Below are 13,900 nucleotides of genomic sequence, written 5' to 3'. Positions count from 1 at the left end.
TGATTGATTGATTGATTGATTATGCTCTGAGGTTTAAAACATTACGTTACCATCATAGTAGTGTCATGTCTGAGGATTCATAGAGTTGATGATTATAAGCAGGGAGGTCTCAAAAGGACACAGTCTTCTCCAAAGGTATATAGAGATAGTTAATGGTTGCTGAGGAAGGAATGGGTTTCTTTCCTTCAGTGATGTAGCCAACGATAAGTTGCCTCTCCTCCTGTAAGTGACCTCTCACCCACATTCCTATAAGTAATTCTGCTGTGGGATATCTTTCTGTATGCTGTGAATATGTGTTGTTCCCATTGGTTAATAAATAAAGCTGTTTGACCAGTGGTGAGGCAGAATAAAGTTAGGCAGTACATTCAAACTAACAATGAAGAGGAAGAAGAGTGCAGTCAGGTCAGAAGCTGCAAGCCACTGCCAGGAGAAGCAAGATGTGAGAGAACAGGTAATGCCATGAAACCATGTGGCAAAACATAGTTTAATATAAATGGGTTAAATTAAGTTGTAACAGCTAATTAATAATGAGCCTGAGCCATAGACCATACAGTTTGTAATTAATATTAAGCCTCTGAGTGATTATTTCATAAGCAACTGTGGGACCAAAGGTGGGAGAGATTTGTCTGGACCACAGGGCTGGGCAGGACTGGAGAAACTTCTGCTACATAATTCTAATTAATTCTTTGTTTAGTCAAGTTATACTTAAGTTAACTTGTTTCTGTGGTCTCTCCTTCATGACTTGTCAGGAGTGAAATGATGTTGATTCATCTCCACAGGAAAAGTACACATAATATCAGTCAATATAACCTAGCATTTAATATATGATAACTCATTATATTGACTTTCACACAAAAATAGGTAATTAGAAACTGTAGAACATAATGCAAAATTATGCCAGAGATTATTGCTACCCCAAAAGGCCCATAGAATGCTGAAGAAGTATTCATTTAATTTACTATTAAATGCTAATCCTTCATAATGATTGTAGACAACTAAGCTCAAATAAGATACACCAATTATAATAGATGCTGCCTCTTTCTTAAACAATTTGAGATGTTCTTAAGTATATGGTTTGATGGCACATATGTATCCAGAGTGTTTAATTTTATATGTATCCCAAAAGCATATTATAGGTTGTAAAATCTCATTTGGAATAGTTAAGACTACAAAATCATATGAACATTTTTACTTTTTGTAGTTTGTCTAAAGATATCTGATCTTTCTATATATAATTTAGATAATAAGATAAACATTTGTTAACTCTAAAAATGCTAGGGTTAATTGGACTACATGGAGAAGATATGGCATGTATAATGGATACCATGATAAAAAATGTGTTCAAAGATAGATAAACTTTGTCAAAGGCCTGATTCATACTCATAAGTTTTGACAATTGAGGGACCCACAAAATGCTGGGTATCCCTTAAAGAAAAAGTTACTGACTGCTGTTAATTCCCACCTCAAGGAATTAAGCATAATGTCAGACAGATCTGCTAAGGATTTGAAATCAGTATTTTCTGCACTTGATACTGCTCCAATACTTTTTTTTTTCTTTTTCACAAATGGAAGCCAGTTTTAAGTGGATCCCAGAACTTGAAAGCATTCTGTTATATGTCCATGCTTCAATTTAAGGTACTCTGTTTCTTGACCCAAATGATTTATTTTTCTACAGGATTAGAGGGTTTTTCCATGAAAAAAGCACATTTTGTATGTATGAGTTATTATGTTTTTTTTATTTAAAAGCCCAAGCCCCAAATTTGGAACAGGGTAGTGCATAATACATGTTTTCAACAAACTAATATATCTTAAAAGGAAAATCATAAAAGGATAATTACAACATAAGAACCCTAGGTTGCAAAATCTAGAGAATACAATCTGCAGGAAGCAACATACAATATAAACCAGATGACAATGAATTCTGATGAGCTGTTTCTCCCTGGTAGAGACAGAGTACTTCATCAGGAGATTCAAATTGCTAGTAGGTGTTTAGTTCCTATAGCACATTAGTATGTTGTGTTGGTTCTTTTTATTTTTGTCCACCTGACACAAAATGGACTTGAGAAGAAGGAACCCCAGCTGAGGAATTGTGTCTAACAGATGGGCCTATATGCAAGTCTGTGGGTCATTTTCTTGATTGGTGATTGATGTGCAGGGCCTAACCTTCTATATATAGTACCACCTCTGTGTTGTATAAGAAAGCAAACTGAGAAAGCCTAGGGGAGCAAGCCCATAAGAAGCATTCATCCAACTTTTCTTTTTATTATTATTTCTTTGTTCATGTTAACTTTCTGCCCTGACTTCCTCATCATAAGACTATAAGCTACATGGTGATGTAAAACCTTTCCTCCCCAGATTGCATTTGGTCATGTCTTTTTTTTTTTTTTTTTTTTGGTTACAGACAGGGTTTCTCTGTAGCATTGGAGCCTGTCCTGGACTATCTCTGTAGAGCAGGCTGGCCTCGAACTCACAGAGTTCCACCTGCCTCTGCCTCTCAAGTACTGGGATTACAGGTGTGCACCACCACTGCCAGGCTGGTCATGTCTTTTTATCACAGCTGTATAAAGGAAATTAGGACACTGTATAAATATAATCTGCTCATTTTTGTATGTATATATTAATCTTTTTTATTTAAAGCCCAAACTGCAAACTTGGTACAAAATACATGTTTTAGCAAAGTAATAAGCTTTTCTAAAAATAAAGAAAATAAGATTATTTAATATATGTCTTCAGAAATTAAAGTATGTTGCATAATGTTTGATCACAATAATAAAAAATGTAAGTAAGACACCTTTCAAGGCCATAACCCAATTGACCTAAGGACTATCATGATGTACAAGTCCTTCCAATACCACTACCATGGGGAAATAAGCCTTTAGTGAACGTATCTTTAGGAGATCATAATCCAAAATTTATAGCAACAATATTGCCTGCTAGTCATTTTAATCAAGGTAATGATATCAGAAGCTCATAATGTCAGGAACCATGTGGTATTTTATTTTTAAATATATTTTTCTTTATTCTTGAGAATTTCGTGTGTATAAACAGTGAAATATGATCAATTGTTCTGCTATTTCAGTCCTCAAACAGTATGGATTTCCTCTCCAGTATGTCCCCTTCCCCTTTGTATGTCTTTGTTATGTAGTAAAATTCACTGAGCCCAGTTAGTACTACTCATATGAGCTTGGATAAGTGCTATTCATATGAGCTTGGATATGAAGCTATCCACTAAAGCCTTGAGAATCTTCTTAAAAGAACATCCTGCTCCAACAGTTACCAACTGCCGACTGTTCCTCATAAGAGTTGAAACATGGAGATCACTCTCCCTTATCAATGCCAAAATTCTGGATGGCTTGTTCTTATTCGGATATCTAGGTAATCACAGGTGCTATGAGTTCATGGGTGCAATAGCCGTATCCTTTCCAGAAGAGAGCATGTTAGGGCACTCTTATGCATTTTCTGTCTCTTACGTTCTTGTTGCTTCCTCTTTCTGTGATGTTCCCTGAGATTTGGAGGGTGTGGGAAGTGACATTGTTGTCCATTTGCGATTTTGCTTTTACTGTCACTTATTCCCTGCTCATTGGCAAATTGTCTTTGTAGTGACTGGTGCCCACTTCAAAAAGGGTTTTTGTGACCATGCTAGAGAGCAATCTATGGGTAGAAACAGAAATATTTAGAAGGCAATTTTACAACATCACTTTTGAGCAAAATTCCAATAGCAGGTTCTGTACTATGACCTTGAACTCTCCAAGCCATGAGCCTTTGACTATGGTTGCAGTACCAAGCATGAAATTCCCTTATGTTGGGCACGTCTCCAATGCACTAAGAAAGCAGGTGGTTACCTCATAATAGTGATGCAGCCGTAGCAACAATGGGCAAATCTTGTCTGGCAAGTCAGTACTAGAGCATACAGTTTTCAGCTCTGGGTAAGTACATGGATGCCTTTTATCCCCAATCCCATTCTGGACCTGTGAAAGCTAGCCACCAGGAAGCTAGTGTTCCAGTGATTTTGAAATGGATTTCTCTGTGTCTTTAGGTAAAGTGTGTGGCACCTTTATCATTAGGGTTTTAACATGAAGTTGTGGTGGGTAGCCAAGGGCAGTGTCAAAGGTATTTGTTATCTTGTTTTATTTTGTTTTTTGGTGGTGGGATGGGGCAAGGTAGAGTTGAGACAGGGTTTCTCTGTGTAGCTTTGGAGCCTATCCTGGAACTCACTCTGTTGACTAGGCTGGTCTCAAACTCACAGAGATTAACCTGCCTCTGCCTCCTATGTGTAGGGATTAAAGGCCTGCTCTTGAGGCCTGTGGCCCGTACTTTAAGATGAGGTGTGTCATTTCTTACACTCTGATTCTCATTTAATAACCTGTGTTTTTGGGGAGTGAAATTGTTGATGTATGCTGGGTAATTATGTTTGAAATCTTTAAGTTGTATTTGGAAACCACCTAAAATGTGAGTTCCCATAAAGTATTTTTAATATATCCATGGTGTTTAAAGCCATCACAGTATTCCCTCTTCTCCCTCATTCCCTTGACACCCCATCCATCTTTTAACCCCCTTATACATCCTTTTAGTTTCAGATCCCACAAATTTTACTCTCCCTCCAATTATATTTTAATTGGTTTATGGGATCATAGGCTTTGATACAGATTTCATCCACCCTTTCTTTGGGTTCTCTCCCTAACCCCAAATTTGATTGATATCTCCATGTTCCTACCTACCTAAGCCTTTGCATTCATCAAGTCTGACACTCTTAATTTTTTCCTAGAAGTTACCATACCCTGTCACTTAATGTACCCTCCTAAAGGCCCTCTTTTGGCTTCCACAGAGTGGAAACTTGTTTAGGCATCATCAAAAAACCATGAATAATTGAACAGGAAATGCAATAAAAATAAGTATTTCAAAGTATTCAAAAAACTGACAAGTGTGAGCGATACCAAAAAATGTAAAATTCCATAATGCTCATTAATAACCAAAGAACTTGGAATTAACACTATGAAATACAATTTCCTATAGGCTAATTTGGCAAATTTGTCATATAGAAGTTATCCTATTACTAAGTACTACCAATTATGTGGAAAAGATTATTTTAATATTTTTCATAACATTATTTAGTCCAATTAGTTTTGAATAATTTGGAATTACATCATGAAACTAAAATGTTTACTTTCCTTTGATGGCATGTTCTAGGTGCTTTCACTAGAGGAAAATTTCCTGTTTGTATGCTGAGATGAATGTACGAATATCCATCACACTGGAACAGAAAAGTAGAAGTAATCAATGCTTCTCCAACAAAATATTGTTTTCTATACAAAATAAATACTACATTTTAATGTATTTATGAAAAACATTACATAATAGTGAAAACAAAGCAAAACTATATACTTAATATGAATATGTCTGTTGGTAATAAAATCTTGAGCAGGAATATCTATCCACAGGGGATATTAATATACTACTTTCACTTATATAAATTTTTAAATCAGACAAATTTCTGGAGTAGTGTTTAGTGTCATATGCATGGATGAAATTAACAAGGAAAATCAGGAAAAATTGGCACATTTTTTTCTAGATAGTGATTATAATAGTTAGAGAGTCTGGTGGACTTTACAAGTAGTATATTAAAAGTGCTTTGAGTAAAGTTGCTGAAAAGCAGAGCCCTGAACATGTTGGTTTTAGGGCATTTAACTTTAGAGAAGGGTATCTGGGAAACAAGAGATGAAAGTTGAATTCAGGTTTCAAGAAGAAGTCAAATTCAGTATGACTGCACAACAAAGTTGTAAAGTCAGTATTGAATCAAATATTTGATCCCACCTTAGAGGAAGTGGTCAGACATTCTGGTATTCCATGTCTTTTTGTCACTGAGAAAAGTCAGCCCCTTATGTGTATGTTATGCAGTCTCAACAGGTGAAGAAGCTTTCCCTTGGATCAGCAAGAAAACAGGGGCAGGGGCCAGCATTACAATTTATTATTAACCAGTAGATGAAGGAGGAGTACACCACGTGATAAAGGGTATCTTGATAGGATACTAATTTCCTAAAATAGTTTTATTTCATTTAGGTAGATTTTCAGGATATTAGTTTGTAATAGAAAACTGGATTTTTATTAAATGAGGCAAATTATAGCATTCAGTGCTTCAAGTCATTTGTCCAAGAGTTATATTGTCTTACCTTTCCTTCACTCTGCTTGACCTTTCCTTCCCCTATTGTTCGCGTTTTTACTAGTCTCAGTTACTTTCTTGGTGGTTTGATACTTCTTCGTCCATGACAGATGCAACATAGTATAAAAATATATTATTTAAGGCTGTCTTGAAGACCACAGCCAATAAAATATGTATTATTTGTAAATTATTGACTAGAATGGCCTACAACTGATAAGGACTGGGTAGTTCGAAAAGAATCTGATAGTGGCTCAGTTCAGGGACAGTTTTCAGCAGTTCCAGTTTGGAAGATTTCCAGAGAGTTGCTGGTCTTCAATCCATGTTGGAGCCTGAAGAAACTGGATTCTGTTGCTCTCCAAGAATGACAGCAGCGTCTGCTATACATACCATCAAAGAGTAAATCCTGGTAGGCAAGCCATGCTGCTTCCTCGGATCTCCTTATATTTGGGCTGCTGTCAGAGAGCACTTGATTAGTGATGACTTGAAATGTACTCACAGACCCACCCAAAAGTATAGTTTCATATTATTCCAGATGCTATCCAACTTTACAATGAAGATTAACCATAACAGAGTATAACAACAAACAGCTTCTCCAAGCTTTGAAATATACATTCCTGTCCCTGCCACTTTAATTGATATAGCCCTATATTACCACTTTCCAATAATGTCTCCTTCTTGCCTGTATAGTATACTGCATTCTGTATTTGCTAGTCTCAGTACTAGGATCCGGATGTCTCCAGCAAGCAATAATAGATTTTAGTTTAATGTGATTCTTACCTTCCATCCTGACCTACATATACATATCATTATTATAGGAATGATGAGGTCTCAAGACAGTATAGGAGTGAAGAAAGGGAAAAAAATCCAATGTAGGTCACAGGCAATGTCTGTGTGTGGAGCCTCTATAACTTTCACTAGATCAAGAGTCTAGTTATTAGGAAATGCATCATCTTATAATAACCATTGTTTCAAGGTCTGCACTATTTTCAGAAGACTATTACTATAGCTTCACCTGATATTATCATTCTATATGGTAGCTTATTTTTGTCATCTTTAACAGTGGTTCTTAACCTTCCTAATGCTATGACCCTTTAATATAGTTCTGCATGTTGTGGTGACCCCCAAAATAAAATTATTTTCATTGCTACTTCATAAGTGTAATTTTTAAAAAATATCAATCTTTCAGGACAAAATGTTTCTTCTTCCAGACTTGGAAGAACCATATAGAATCTATGATGGACAATTATATGGCTAGTCTTCTTTTCTTAAATTATATATATATATATATATATATATATATATATATATATATATATATATATATTTAAAGAAATTTTCTATTCATTTTTACATACCAACCACAGATCCCACCTTCTGCCTCCTGCCTCCTCCCAACCCCAGCCTTTCCCGCCATCCCACCCTTCAGTCCCACTTCCTCCAAGGCAGGGTCTCCCATGGGGAGTCAGCAGAGCCTGATACATTCAGTTAAGGCAGGTCCTGGCCCCTCTTCCTGTGTCAAGTCTGTGCAAGGTGTCCCACCATATGCAGTGGACTCCAAAAAGCTTGCTCATACCCTAGGGATGGGTCCTGATCCCACTGCCAGGGGGCCCATTAAGCAGATCAAGCTACATAACTATCTTGCCTATGCAGAGGGCCTAATCTAGTCCCAGGGAGGCTCCCCAGCTATTGGTCCACAGTTCATGAGTTCCCACTAGTTTGGTTTGGTTGTCTATGTACGTTTACCCATCATGGTCTTGGTGCTCCTTGCTCATAGAATCCCTCTTCTCTCTATTTGACTGAACTCCTGGAGCTTGACCTAGTGCTTGGCTGTGAATCTCTGCATCTGCTTCCATCAGTTACTGGATGAAGGCTCTGTGATGACATTTAGTGTATTCACTACTCTGATTATTAGAATAGGCTAGTTCAGGCACCCTCTTCACGATTGCTTGTAGTCTAATCTGGGGTCATCCTTGGGGATTCCTGGGAACTTCCCTAACACCTGCTTTCTCCCTACCCCCATGATGTTTTCCTCTATGATTAGTCTTCTTTAAAGGAAACACAATGCTGATGGTTCAACTTTAGTCCCTATCACTGTAAAACTCTAGTTCTTATGGCCTTGAAAAAAATTTGGTGGAAGCTGTGTGAGAATATGACACATACAATCCTAACACAGTTGTTGCTTAAAAGCCACATATATTTTCTAAATATTTCAATTTAGATAAAGAAAACCTGGATAAGAAATTATCAGCCAATAAAATTTGAAGGCAATAGTCTAGAAGGGTATGCTTAAGTATATCTTCATCTATGTTTGGAAAGAAACCCTGAAGATGTTACTTTCTTGTATATATATTTTTATTTTTTTGTAATTAAAATTGTAGTTGCTTAATTTTCCTCCTTTTTTCTGCCTCCAACCCCTCTCATGTGCCCTCAATCTTACTTTCTCTCAAATGCATGGCCTCTTTTTCTTTAAGTATGTGTGTGTGTGTTTTCCTAAATACACAAATATATCTTGCTCAGTATATAGAAGGTTATTTGTATATATCTGATTTCAGGACTAAGCATTTTGTGCTGGATAGATAATTGAGGAAACTCTTCTGATTATTTCTCTCACTCTTAACTTTCTAATTTTCTGTGGTTCTTTGTCTAGGGTCAGGGCCCCATGAGAGGTTCCTTCCTCCATGTTAGCATGTCTTTTGGTGTTGTCCTTCCTTGTTCTAGTCTTGTTTAGGCAGCTATGTTGTTGAGACTTCATGATTTAGCCTGTGCAACATTTCTAGGAGACATAATTTCATAGCAGACTTATTTCCCTGGCTCTTCAAATCTTCCTTTACCTCTTCTGGGATATTCCTTGGACCTTTGGTCAAGTATTGTGTTTTATATGTAGCAATTGGGGTCTGAGTACCCTATGATCATTTGTTTCATGCAATTTGATTGGTTGTGGTTCTCTGTAATGGTATCTGTTACAAAGTGAAGTTTATTTGATGATGGGTGAGAGCTACACTTATTTGTGTATATAGGATAAATATTTAGAGTGTAGAGAATAATTGTGTTGATTTAACAATAATAATAATAATAATAATAAAAGATGTTGTAGGGCCTAACCAACAGTTTGTGACTAGTGAGGTCATGGGTCTTGGAGGAGAACCTATAACCACCAATTTTCTAAGTAAGCATGATTTCTCTTTGTTTAAAACTTCACTTAAACCAGCAAGAATCAGTCAGCATATAACAGAATTTTATGTATTTTCCAATATTTTCGTCTACAGCAACAGTTGACAAAATATCAACATAGTCTGGCTACATGATTTGGAAATAAAATTTTATTGAAGCACAACCCTGTGTATTCATTTTGTATCTTCTATGGCTCCTTTTGCACTAAAATAACAGAGTTGTACAGTTGTAGGAGATGACATAATCCGCAAAGAGAAATGTCTATTGCCTGGCTTTGATGGTTGCTTTTTTAACTGTCAACTTGACTCAACCTACAATCACCTAGGAAGAGATACTTAATTGAGTAATTGTCTATATTGGTGGCCTATGTGTATATATATTCAGGACTGTTTTAATTGTTAACTGATGTAAGATTACAATGGGCTCACTTTGTGTGGCATGATCCCTAGGAAGGAATCTTGAACTATATAAATGTGTTGGGGATAAACACATAAGCAAATGATTATGTACACATTCAATTCTCTATGCTTTTTACTGTGGATATGCCCTGAACATCAGGGTTAATTTCTTGTTCCTAGACTTTCCTGTAGAGGTCACTGTTACCTGTCCCTTTCAAATAGAATATGTCTAAGTAATATAGCTATTTTAATTTCATATCATTTTTATTGATAAAATTATTTTATTAGTTAATAAATAATAAAATCATATACACACATATGGTAAAATACATGATATAGACCATGTGCCCATTTAAATTACCCCATTTTTATTACAAAAGATTTATTTATGAAGTCTGAACATGACTTTCATTTACATCAGTTAATCATATATTGTTACAATAATTGTGTAAAGATAATATATTCTGAACACATTTAATAAACATTTAAAAATATTATAAAATGCTATTGACAATTTTAGAAATCATGGTTATGGAAATATAATAAAATTTTACATTACATAGATAAAATAATGGTGGCATTATGGAATATTTAAACTTCATTCTTGTTTCTAACCTAATTCTTGGTAGTCATCCATTTGTACATATTAAGAAAAATACAATGATGCCCTAATAATTTTTACAATAATTACTTGTAGGGGCTGATGTTTGAAAAATATATATCTCATCTTTCCTTTTCCTAATTTTTTTTATTATTTGAGAATATTATATATGTCATTCTAGCTACTAATAACTGTCAATACTATATAGCTAGAATCACCCCAAAAAAGGAATCTGAATTAAGGAATTATCTTTATGGTGTTGTTCTGTGGACTTCCTCACTGTGGTTACATTTCATGGATAGATAATCCTGGGCTTATAAGGGAGCTAGATGAGCTTGGGCCCGAGAGAGCTGGAGATCCAGCCAGTGAGCACTGTTCCTTCATGGTTTCTACTGTGCTTCATTGGCTGGGAGTGAGACCCCTGTCAGAGGGAATCCTCTATTAAATAAGTTGGCCTACTTCCATGTTCATGAGTTGAGTTCCTGCCCCGAGTTCTCTCAATAATGTACTGTGATGAAGAAGTGTAAAGTGAATAAACCCTTTCCTGGCCAAGTTAGTTTTGGTCATGGTGTTTTATCACAGCAATGGTAAGCAATCTAGAACACAAATATACAACGTGTAATGATCATATCCACCCCCGTTTACTCCAATGATCTCTTTCAATCATGCCACCTTCTAAATTTGTGTCATCTTTTTATAGATTTTTTTAAATGTATAGTCCATTGCTTCCAATTAGTGCTGCCTCTGTGTTAATGGTTGTAGGGTCTTCCGTTAGAGGATGGGCAAACTACTAGTGGAAATCCACAAAGAAAGATGACTATTTCTCTGCCAGCTGGCATCAACTGTCAGAATCTTTCCATCTAGGAGGGGGACCTCATGAGGTCCTTGCTCTATGCTGTAATGTCTATGGGCTTGATCTAGTACATGTCTCCTGTAGGTAGGTATTCACAGATGCTGTGAGGTCATAAGTCCAATAGCCTTGTCAGGTCTGAAAATACTGTATTTTAAACAGTATTTCATAGTACTCCTATCCACCTTCCAGTTTTTGGTTCCTGAATCTCATTGTGGGAAATATGATAACTATACACACTTAGGGCTGAGCATTCATGTATATGTATACATGTACATGTATATGTACACATGTATATGTATGTTTTAGAATGGTTAAACAAAGATAACTAGCATATGTATTACTTCACATACTTATCAGTTGTCATATGTTTTGGTGAGAGTTCTTCAAATATACCATCAGTGACATTTCTGGAAGATTTTAATAATGGAAAATAATTACCTTTAAAGGACTAAATATCCATTGAGTGCAATTGATTAAATATTACAGCTATGCAAATTAACTTTAGTGTCATGTATACTGATACTAAAACTATAACATTGGGAAAGGGATCATGCTGGGAATTGCATAGCTCTTTAGATGTGTTTGAAAAGAGATCTTAAAAGTCTTGGTTTTCAGGACTGTGTTGGGAGATAAATGATGATCTTACAGACTTTCATACTTGTTGATTTATCTAGTTTAAAAGATCATGTGGTACTTTTAATATCAGATGCATCTGATCTGTGGCTTAAAAGAAACAAAATTCTTCATTTTAATTCTTGCATTTATCCAACAAGAATATTTCTCATTAGCTAGTTAATTTGACCTTTTTATTTTGTGAAAGTCATTTCTCCTTGCTGTAGACAGGAAAGGATCACAGTCTGCCGCTTCTATAACTCTTATTCAGGTGTTAATTGCTAAGTTGTCTATACTAATTGCTTTTTTCATTCAGTTAGCAGTCATTAAGTTTTGTTTCCTGAAATTCATGATGAAATCTTTGTATGTAGAGCCATTCTAATCCACAGCCACTATTATTTAGTGGTAGAATTCAAATGTACCAATTAAATAATTTATAACTTAATATTGAAATTTAACACTTTCAGAATTTATCATTTCAATAGTGGAAACATGTTGGACAGTTAAAAAGGTTTTATCATCCTTTGAAATATGGTGTATGTTTTAAATAGGGAAATTACGTTTTCATCTCAGTTGCCAATGCAATTTTTTAGGACAAATAACTAAATTGTACTTACCATGTGCTATTGCTCCTATAAAACCTTTCCCAACATGGAATCATTTAAACTCATGAATTACAACCATTGAAGTAAATCAACTAATATCAAGTACAATTAATAATTAAATATAATTTATAAACTGGTGAGAAAAGTTTGCCTATAAGTTACCACGACGATAAACTTACATCCAGGCAGTGTAGGGCCTGGGCTTCTTCTCGTGGAGTGGGCCTCAAGTTAAAACAAATCTTGTTGGACACTCCCACAAGTTCCGCACCACCATTGCCCTAGCACAGCTTGTGGTCAGGACAAGTTGTAGGTGTAGGGTTTTGTGGCTGGGTTGGTGTCCCTCTTTCTCTTTCCATACCCTGAAGAGTACCTTCTCACACCAAAAGATACTAGTGTAGAGGTGAAGGCTGCAATCACCAGATCAACCTCTCTAAGTGCAATGACCTGTGTGGAAGTTGTCCTTGGCAGTGAGGCACCACCATGAGTTTTTAGAGAGAGAGGCCTTCTGTTCTAGCATCAGCCTAGATTAGTGATCACCACAGGGCCCCCTCAGCCAACAGCTCAGCCAGATGTAACCCAGTGCTACCACTGGAAACCTTATGGGGTTGCAATAGATGAGTTCAGACTCCTAATCCTCCATTACGAGGAGTCTTCTCTAGGGTTACTCTCATAGATTCCAGGAAGTTTCCAGTGCACTAGGGTTCCACACTGCCTCACAAATAGCCCCCCAAGTTTCAGCTGTCTCTCCCCCACATGATCCCTCCATCTGCCCCCCCCCACCTGATCCCTCCTGTCTCTGCCCCCATCTTCCCCCATTCTACCCACAGAATCTATCCTATTTCCTCTGGGTCTGGGTCCCCTCATTCAGGATGACTTTTTTTTTAGTGTCAATCCATTTGCTTGCAAATTTCATGATGTTATTTCTTAAGCACTGAGGAATATCCATTGTGTAAATGTATCACATTTTCTTTATCCATTCTTCAGTTGAGGGTCATTTAGGCTGTTTCCAGTTTTGAATAAATTTGTTATTTCTGTTATGAATAAATCTGCTATGAACATAGTTGAGCAAGTGTCCTTGTGGTAGGATGGAATATTCTTTGTATACATGCCCAAGAGTAGTATAGCTGGGTCTAGAGGTAGATAATTCCCAACTTCCTGAGGAACCATCATACTGATTTCCATAACAGATGTACACATTTGCACTTCCACCAGTAATGAAAGAGTGCTTCCTTTGTTTCACATCCTCACCAGCATGAGCTGGTGTTTGTATTATCGATCTTAGCCATTCTGACAGACATGAGATAGAATCTCTAAGCAGTTTGATTTGCACTTCCCTGATGGCTAAGGATGCTGAATATTTGTTTCTCAGCCATTTGAGGTTCCTCTATTGAGAATTCTCAATAGATCTACACCCCATTTTTAACTGGATTATTTGGCTTTTAATATCTAGTTTCTTGAGTTCTTTATCTATTTTAGGTATTAGATCTCTATCAGATGTTGGAG

The sequence above is a fragment of the Onychomys torridus genome, chromosome X (assembly GCF_903995425.1).
Source record: "Onychomys torridus chromosome X, mOncTor1.1, whole genome shotgun sequence".
Taxonomy (NCBI): Eukaryota; Metazoa; Chordata; class Mammalia; order Rodentia; family Cricetidae; genus Onychomys; species Onychomys torridus.
Note: the sequence above shows the minus strand (reverse complement) of the source record.